The sequence below is a fragment of the Vidua chalybeata genome, chromosome 1 (genome assembly GCF_026979565.1).
Source record: "Vidua chalybeata isolate OUT-0048 chromosome 1, bVidCha1 merged haplotype, whole genome shotgun sequence".
Classification (NCBI taxonomy): Eukaryota; Metazoa; Chordata; class Aves; order Passeriformes; family Viduidae; genus Vidua; species Vidua chalybeata.
The window spans coordinates 109,614,525-109,623,351 of NC_071530.1; the positions used below are offsets into that span (position 1 = coordinate 109,614,525).

Consider the following 8,827-nt stretch of genomic DNA (forward strand, 5'->3'; position numbering starts at 1 on the left):
TCTATGTAGCCCCATTTCCCCCCCTGCGATGGTTCACTCTGGGTCACTTACCATTGGAACGTTCCCATGTCAGTTTTGTAGCCATCCCCTGTTTGTTCCTGAAACTTCTGTGTCAGTTACCCCATCCCTGTATTCCTATTTGTCCTGGAACCCTGTATCCACCCCTGCTGTGTTCCTGTTGGTTGCCATGGTCCACATCACTCCCCTGTTGCCTGTCCCCATTGGGCCAGGGGGGGCTTCCGCCCCTGTCTGCCCGCCCCCTGTATAATCCCATGCTTCCTTTGTTTCATCACCATCTTGATCATGTGGGCGCTAGGAGAGGACACTGCCCTCCACCACAGCAGTCACACGGGAATAAACTTTCTCCAGCCATGCAGGACAAGGTGTGCCTTCCTACGCCCCTTTGTCTCCTCTCAGCATAGGTTACAGAACGCGGCAAGCTCATGCGGAGGCTCAACACTAGAGCTTCCGAACCAGCGGCAGCTCCGGTCCAGCCGAAGGGGCAGAGCCTAGCCGGGCTCCAGAGCCACCCGGGACCAGGGAGATGAACACAACGCTGCACACAGTTTTAGGCTACCTCTGTTAGAGTTAGCAAAAACTGCTTCCTTCAGCGGGTAGCATTCCTTGCAGCGCGTTTCCAAGTGTGTTTATGGATTAGTGGTGATGTGGTGCATTATGCCACAAGACCTTCTTTCCAGTCTCCAGGCCATAGCATCAGTTACAAAAATTAAGGCTGAAAAAGGCAAAAATAGCCTTTGGCATAACCTACAGCAAACTGAGACTGTTTGTAGTACTATCTGAGGACCCCCAAAGCCCAACAGGTTGGGTTTTCCTGCTAGTTTGCTTCCTACCCCAAAGATAGCAAAGAACAAGTATCCTACAACACTCTAAGGCAGCCTTAGGATAGCCATCTATTCACATTATTTATTGCTGGTATTGGTACCTAAAGATCCCAGTCACAGAAGAGAACCCAAATCCTATGGTCTGTATAAATGAAAAAATGAAAAAATATATATGTAAATGAAAAAATATATATGTATAAATGTATAAATGAAAAAATGAAAATAATCTCTACATCAGGAATTTACATCTGTTTTACATTTAGCACCTGCTGATTCCATTGTAGGGATGTAGACACATGCTTGTGTGTCTACATCTTGCAAAAATGTGACTATTTTAATTTACTTCTCAATGCTGGTAATTTATCTTGATCTGAAACACAGAGACAAAAATTAAGTTCATGGAGCTCCATATACTTAATAAGAACAAGAGAAAACTGCCGTGGAAATCAGTCTGCCAAAATCTAATTAGGAGCTCTAATTGTGTATTGTTGCTCAGAGAGTTTTTCACAAGTGAAAACTTGTTAAGAGTAATTTTTTCAAGTGCCTGTGGCAAAACCAGTAATAAATATTGAAGTCTTATGGGCTGTTGTTATGAAATTATTTTTTGTGTTTTCATTATAACAAAATCACTGTCTTAAATATTTAAATTTACTTAGAAATAAATATTAAAACAAACAAAACAAAAAAAAAAAAAAACCACAAAAAGACCCCAAAAACACAATCAAACAAACAAAAATAAATCCACCAAAGCATCAACAGCATCTTGGATCTGAACATTTTCTGACCAAGTGTCTACTTTTTTCCCAAAGATCTTTTGACAGAATAAATGGTAAATATTTAATGCAAACTGAAATGAAGAGACAATGAAAAAATGCAAGGGAAATAGGTTCTTCATTTCAGAATGTTTTTGGAGAGACTTAAACAGGTAAGAAATTATATTTAAATTTAGGATTAGTGACATGGAATCAAAGGCCCATAAAGTCAGATACAGGCAATCTGGAAAATAAGTTTTGTGATAGGGAGAGGTTTTTTCATTCATAATACCTTCTATATATGTAAGTAAGAGTTCTTTCTAGCTTGCTTAGTGTCTATTTTCTAACACGTATTAGAAGAGAAATCTGAGTCTTAGTGATGGTAGAGAATAGGACTTGACAGCCTAGGAGGGCAAGATTACTTATTAAGTTACTGTGTATTACACTGAAAGACTAAATTCCTTGTCTTCTTTTTTCTATTATACTGGGGATAAATTGGTTATTTTATTTACTTTAGGGTTAGCATTTTCTTTCTCTGTCATGAGGATTTCTACAGCTACCCTTTTATAACCTTGGGTACCCTCCCCAGAGTTCCCAGCTTATTGCCTAAGCAAAAGTTTCCAGAGTTTGTCACTGAAATAAAGCAAAAATAAGGTAACAAAGGAAAAAAATAATTGCAACTCAACTTCTGTGGAAAGCAAACAAAAATTCACAGGAAAAAGTTTATATTGGAGAAACTGTGCACAAAATGATCAACCAATATTCACACAATTACTCAACATTTACATAGTCTGTCACTTAAATTTCTACTCCATTCTGTTTTCTTTGTTTTGTCTTTCTTTTCCCTATACTGTCTTTTTAGCAAATATGGACAGTGGTAAAAAATAGGTGAAAAAAAAAAATTTGAAACCACATAGTCCTGTAACAAAAAAAAAAAAATTGTTACTTTATATTGTTTGTGGTTCAACAGAAAATACTTTCTTGCTTTAATTTTCTGAAAATCATATGATCATTTTAGTTATTCTTGCATTTGGTTTAGCTTAGTTCAAAATTCCTAGCTGATGATTTTAGAGCTCCAACTAAGTCTAGAAAGAGTTTAAATGGTCCAAATGCTTTAAGAGTCAACTAAGCTATCAGATTTCCAGGGCTGTTCTCTTTATCCTAGAGGCATAGGGGATTTGCAGAAAGGGGGAGATGAAAATATCCAGAAAATATATTTGCATTCCTATTGCAGTCCTGCAGTGAATTTATGTCATTTGTGTGCACACGGGTTTCCTTGATAGATCAGGAATTAAGTCAGAAATGTATTTTTTAAGTATTTTATAAAAAGGCTTCCCTTTTTTAATAGATAAATTCATGGTTGCAGTTCTGATAAATGCACCTTCAAAAAGTATAGTTTGAAAAAGTACAACAAGAAGTGAAATAAAGATAGGCAGCTCTGTGGGTGGCTTTTGTATGAAGGAAACTAAATGGGTCAGATTACTTCATTTTGGAAACTAACAGCTAGGAGAAGGCAGTTAGTGTGTGATTATTCCTTTTTTATTTTTTTCCTCCAAATGCAGAATCTGGGAATCCTCCAAACAAATGATCAGACTGCAGGTTTAAAGCACACAAAAAGAAGTATATTTTCATGCACTGAAAAATTAAATGTTGAGAAAAATTAATCAGAGCCAGAGGAGATACATTTAATAATTACTGATATATTCAATTGTTTGGTCTGAATTTCTCATTCTAGTAACTCCCAGCCTGCTGATTGCAGAAATTGAGTCATGGAGAGGCAAGTGTATCCACCCATCTCTTGAAATAACTTCTGTGTCTGGGACAGTGCAGTGAGCTAGGCCATTTGGGGCATTTCAACATTTTGTAGCCTAAACAATCACAGCAAGATAATCAAGCAAATAAACACTCAGTTAATGGAATAGAGTTTCATGATATTTTAGCTCTGAACCAAAATCTGTGAAATATTTACTGGCTTGGGCATAATAGAGATCTTTCCACATAGAGGATCTATGTCATGAGTCTGCCACACAGATCTGGAATATGGAAAGCCCAATTTTCAGTGGAAGTTATCAGACAACCTGCTCCCAGGAGCAGAAAAGTAGGGGTGAAGTCCTACATTTTGAAGCAGGACTAAATAACGCACAGATTTTTTACTCAGTATTATTTTTGCTCTTGGAATCCATCAGCTATGCTGTGACTTCTGTGATTAGATCAGTCCTATGCTCATTTTCAAATATTTTTATTTGAAAGGATGAGCAAATAATAATCTGTATTACCCAAGATTATAATTTTTACAGTTTTACTGAATATAAATAAAGGTTAAAGACTACAGTTCAGAATGAACAATTATGTTCAGCAGACACAACAAAACTATGCATAAACAATCACTTCAAAAGATGAGGTTGTTTGTGAAAGAACACCTTGGAAAGGGAAGCTGTGGCTAAAGTTCAGGCTTGCAATCCACATGGTTTTACAGCTGAAAAAAATCCAAGCAATGTCAGTGCATTTTGTTGTTTAGAAGATGGTTTAGGTGCCAAAGCTCAAATTCATTATTACCCTCTTACTCTTGGGTCACCTTTGTGTTGAAGGACTGATCCTTCTTCCAAGTCTATGTGTATACCCAAGTCTGCATGGCAGAGTGATGCAGAGAAAGAAAAGTGGCATCTGTTTTTTCTAAAGAATGGAGAGCAGCAGAAGAAAACCTCCAAATCCCTGTTACAAAAGAGTTTGTCCCTCTCCACTTCCAATTCTCTTCTTTTGTCTATTATGAAAAAAAACTGATGTTTAGACCTGCCTCTTCAATTAATACCCTTTCTTGACACTCTGGCAATTCTTTCCTATAGATTGGCAGGTCTGCTCAATCACCTTAGTGAGAGCCATGCACAGTAATAGGTACCTACAGGTTCTGGGTATCAGTTCTGCTAAGGTGATGCAGAGGCAATCATCTTTTGCTTGAGTCTGAGGAAGTACAATGACTTTTCAGACAAAACTGTCATTAGTTTTTCAAACTTCCACAAAATAACAGAGGAATTTACGATACCTAATACAGAAATTCCAATGATACAGTGGCATTAAGTATTTACATTATTGAAATTAAAAATTAAATTTAAAAAATAATAGTTTTTCAATGCCTACTTTTTAATTCAGGAGGATCTTCTGACTCTTTGGATAGTATGTTTTTGTTTGTGCTTAGGATTTCTGGTTAGAATAGTGTGCTGTAAGGTGGTTGCTCTACCAGCATCACAACGATAGACAAGAAAAGACCTTCCTCCCTTTACTCATCCTGCTTGTTCATTAGTCTTGACCATGTTTCCAAACCTTTATTAAGATACCTATTGCTATGAAAACCTCTATATACTGCTATCTCTCTTTAAAAACAGGACTGAATTACACTAATGGGGAAATGAAAAGGTTGTCACTGAAATAAACTGACAATAAGAGAGGGGTTTTTTCTTTATAATTTTTGGAATTATCAGCCCTCAAATTTCACTTGTAATGCATTTAGATTTCCTTACAAGGGTACAAAATGAGCATGTCAGCCTTGCTGGTGATTTAAATTTCATCTATTCTGCTCCAGATGGCCTGTCCAGGCAAGAGAAGGACAGATGGCTTCAGACATTTCAGAAAGAGAGCAGATTTTTTCCTGCATGTGCTTTTGCTTTCTGAATTTTCTTTTTCCTGGAAACAATTTTTGTTGCTGCAGGAGCAGTTAGGTGATAGTGAGTGTTCATTCAGTCCATTGCCTTTATAGAGGACAGACTTTAGGTCTCAGATAATGGTTGAAATGTCTAGAAACATCTCAGTCTCTCAGATTCAGTTTTTTGTTCTCTGACACGATTATATTCCAGTCATTAAAAGGCACATGTGAGAGTGGAAGAAACAAACATATTGATCTCAGATTATTATCTTTTTCCTTTTAAATCCTACTCCCCAATTAACTTTTTCCTGCTAGGAATGCAGTCTTATCTGTGGCAGAGAACTCAGAGAGGCTACTACTTCTAAAAGTTATCCTTTAATTCTTAATCATAAAAATTTTCAGAACTAAGAAGGGCTTAAGGGTTTCTCTTTAATGATTTCATCACCACCCCCCCAAAAAGTAAAAAAAATAACCAATATTTTTCTTTATATTTTATTAAAATAAATCCCAGGCAGAATTCAACTATGTTTTGGTTTTTTTTTTTCTGTTAATAAGCAATGAAATCTGGACTTGTATGCCCAATAAGCAAACCTGTAGTGCTGTGAAACTGTGAAAATCAAAGTTTGAATTACAACTGTCACATCTTCATGATTCAACAAAGCTTTCAATCTGTTCCTCAGACACTAATTATAGGGTAATTAGTTAATCCTTGAATGGGTAATTTAGCCTTCACTGGGTCCTTTTGCAGGACACCAGATTCTGGCCTGTAAAATGAATATCATTTCATTGCTGCAACACACATGGAGATGGGCACAGCATTAAGTTACATTTCTACATGCTTTATTAGATGTTGTTTAGCTGTCATTTCCTAAATTATTCCTAAATGTTAAGTGTTGAATTATTTTCTGAAAACATTGCATTTTGGGACATTTCCTAGACATATGGCGTTAGCATTCCTGACAGGAAACCAGAAACCACTGTCGAGAATTTCTTGGCTGCTGTGCAGTGTCAGAGTTCCAGTAACACAAAGATCAATCAGCCTATTCAGCAGATTATAGAAGACAAACAAATTCACTCTTTAGCAAGGGTCAATATTTGCCTCAGTTTGTAAAATAATAAAATGTCATAGGGTCTGAACAGAAGGTAATAACCTTTAAAAATTAAAAGAGGGTAGGAGCAAAATTAATAATCTTTATTACAGAATGCTTCCCAGTGAGAAAGAACAAAACCTATGATAGAGACTACATATTTTAGGAAGATAAAAGGGAAAAAAAAGGTATTGTGGAGCAAAATAAAGGTGGATTCTGAAATAGAATCTTGTTAACATACTGCTGCATTTTCCAGTGGAGTTAAAAAGAGCATTTATCCACAAAGATAAATATGATATCCAGTTTTCAATCTGTGGAAAGAGACTGTGTTCTTAGATTGAAATATTGCATAAGTACACAACCAGCAAAAATATAGAAAATAAAGCCTTCTTTTTACTGGAGAGCTGAAAATAGAATAGAAGGAGAGAGAAGTACCTCATTTCTCCAGGTTGCTAAAGCTAAAGCTAGAAATTATTTAGTAGTGAATAATCAATGTGAAACCAGCAGTGTGTCTGCATTACCTTATGCCATGTAGGTCAACAGGAGAGACAGAGAGAGAGAGAGAGAAGTATTGAATTTAAAGATTATTTTCATTCAGCTTGCACAAATGCGGATCATATATATGTTATTTGTCTCTTCCATGAACAGGGAAACGAAGTTTCGTATTTCTCAGTTTAGAATCTTGAAATATTTTAAATATCTAACTTAGAATGAATAAGTAGTCTTCAAAAAATGTTTTGGAGTTTTTTCTCTGCACACTGGAAAGCCCAGACAACTTATTGAAACATTAGGAATTTAATTGTATCTTCAGGGTTTAAGATTTTTACATCTGAAATTTTTACTTTTTTAATAAATGGCCAGAGAATATTAGACCCTTCTGAAAAACTAAGGTAAGGATGAAAGGAAACTAAAATTGGCCAAAATAACTTTTATGTGTAATAGTTGGCAATGGCTGCACAATGACTGAAGTTCATTGTAAAGCCAGTCCTATCAATAGAATGAGGATTTTCTTTCACAGCATCTTCTTCTGATCCCAACATCTCCATTGTTTGCTTTCAGACAGCATTTGCCACCTATTCCCATACTGCAGAATCATCTCTAAAAGCATGTTTTATTTGCCACGTGTATTTGGTTCCATATCAATTTAATGTCGCAGAGATCCTGTGAAAAAACATTGAGCTCGTTGTCAGAAGTCACTTTTCACAGTCTCAATACACTCTTTAATAAACTACAAGGTGACTAAAGCATAAAAAACACACTTAGAGCACTCTATGGCAGTTATTTGCAGCAAGCCTCAGTTGTTAATGACTCAACACAAAATGTAATTTTGATTCCACGTATTAATGAACCATTGTAACCCAGGTAACTCATTCTAATTACTCTCTTGCTAGAACAGAAATTTCAGTCTTTAATAGAAAGGTGGTGTTATGAGTAACAAACCAACGTAAAAATTAACTATTAATTCCAATAACAGATAACTGACCTAAAAGTTTGGACCATCTAATTTATTTATCCTTTTCTAGTCTGTCCTTATTATAATCCATACAAAAAAAGCCCCCAAAATTATTAAGAGATAATGGATACATTATCGGTTAAAATTGCATTTTCTTATTTTATTAAATAAGATATAGGCCAGATTTTTTTCTTTGAAAATCTTAAATACATGGTTTGGATGGTTAGAGTCCTTTGAAATATTGTAATTTATTTAGACAGTGGGAAAGGATGTCATTTGAATTCAATTACAAAAGAATGATGCAGGTTACCTTGTAGGCTGACTGAAAAATTATACCTCATAAATATTTATTAGAATCATGTTGCTAATCCATGTATCCTTATGCAACTTTTAGAACACTTACCTTATTTGCCATTGGGTTGTCATTGCATTAAAATGTGCTTCTACATCCACCCACATATATATTTGTTTTTAGCAAAAATCAAGAAAGTAACTGGAGATACTGTGTACACTGAGAAGTAAGCAAGTGATAAAACTCCTAGGTTAACCCCAAATCTATAAGTCTGGTTTTTTGTACTTCACAATGTTAAGAAAGTAAAAGACCAATTTCTCAGGCTTATCATATTTATTACATTATTATTAAAAGGAAATTGAATTCTCATTGCAATAGTAATTTTCATATGCAATGCGGGAAATAGAATTTGTCTTGAAGAAATTTTTGTGTAATGTGAAGGACCTTATTGATGCCTTTCGGTGTCAAAGGGAAGTTAAATAAGTCCCAAATATTGTAACCTTCTTTTTCCTTTCAGAAAAGAATGATACAATACTTTACTGTGTTTTCTCTTGTCTATCTTTTAATTTTTTTTAAAAAAACCCTTTTCTGCACCATTCAGAGGGAGGAAAATCTCCCAAAAATTGTTCAGCAAAATCCTGTCATGAAGAAAACACCATTTTAAAAAGCTGAAAACCAAAGCAATGCTATTTTTATTTTACAAATAGAAAAGGCAGAGCAGATCAGAAATATATGAAGTATTCAAAAATTAGCCCACACATAA

At 35.4% G+C, this 8,827-nt stretch overlaps 1 long non-coding RNA gene across 1 annotated transcript; it reads left to right on the top strand.

Moving 5' to 3' along the window:
• Positions 1-310: 310 nt before the first annotated feature.
• LOC128792108 (uncharacterized) lies at positions 311-3,492 on the top strand. Its single transcript, XR_008432312.1, has 3 exons — positions 311-383; positions 1,652-1,767; positions 3,330-3,492. It is a non-coding gene; the product is annotated as an uncharacterized LOC128792108 (long non-coding RNA).
• Positions 3,493-8,827: the final 5,335 nt, after the last annotated feature.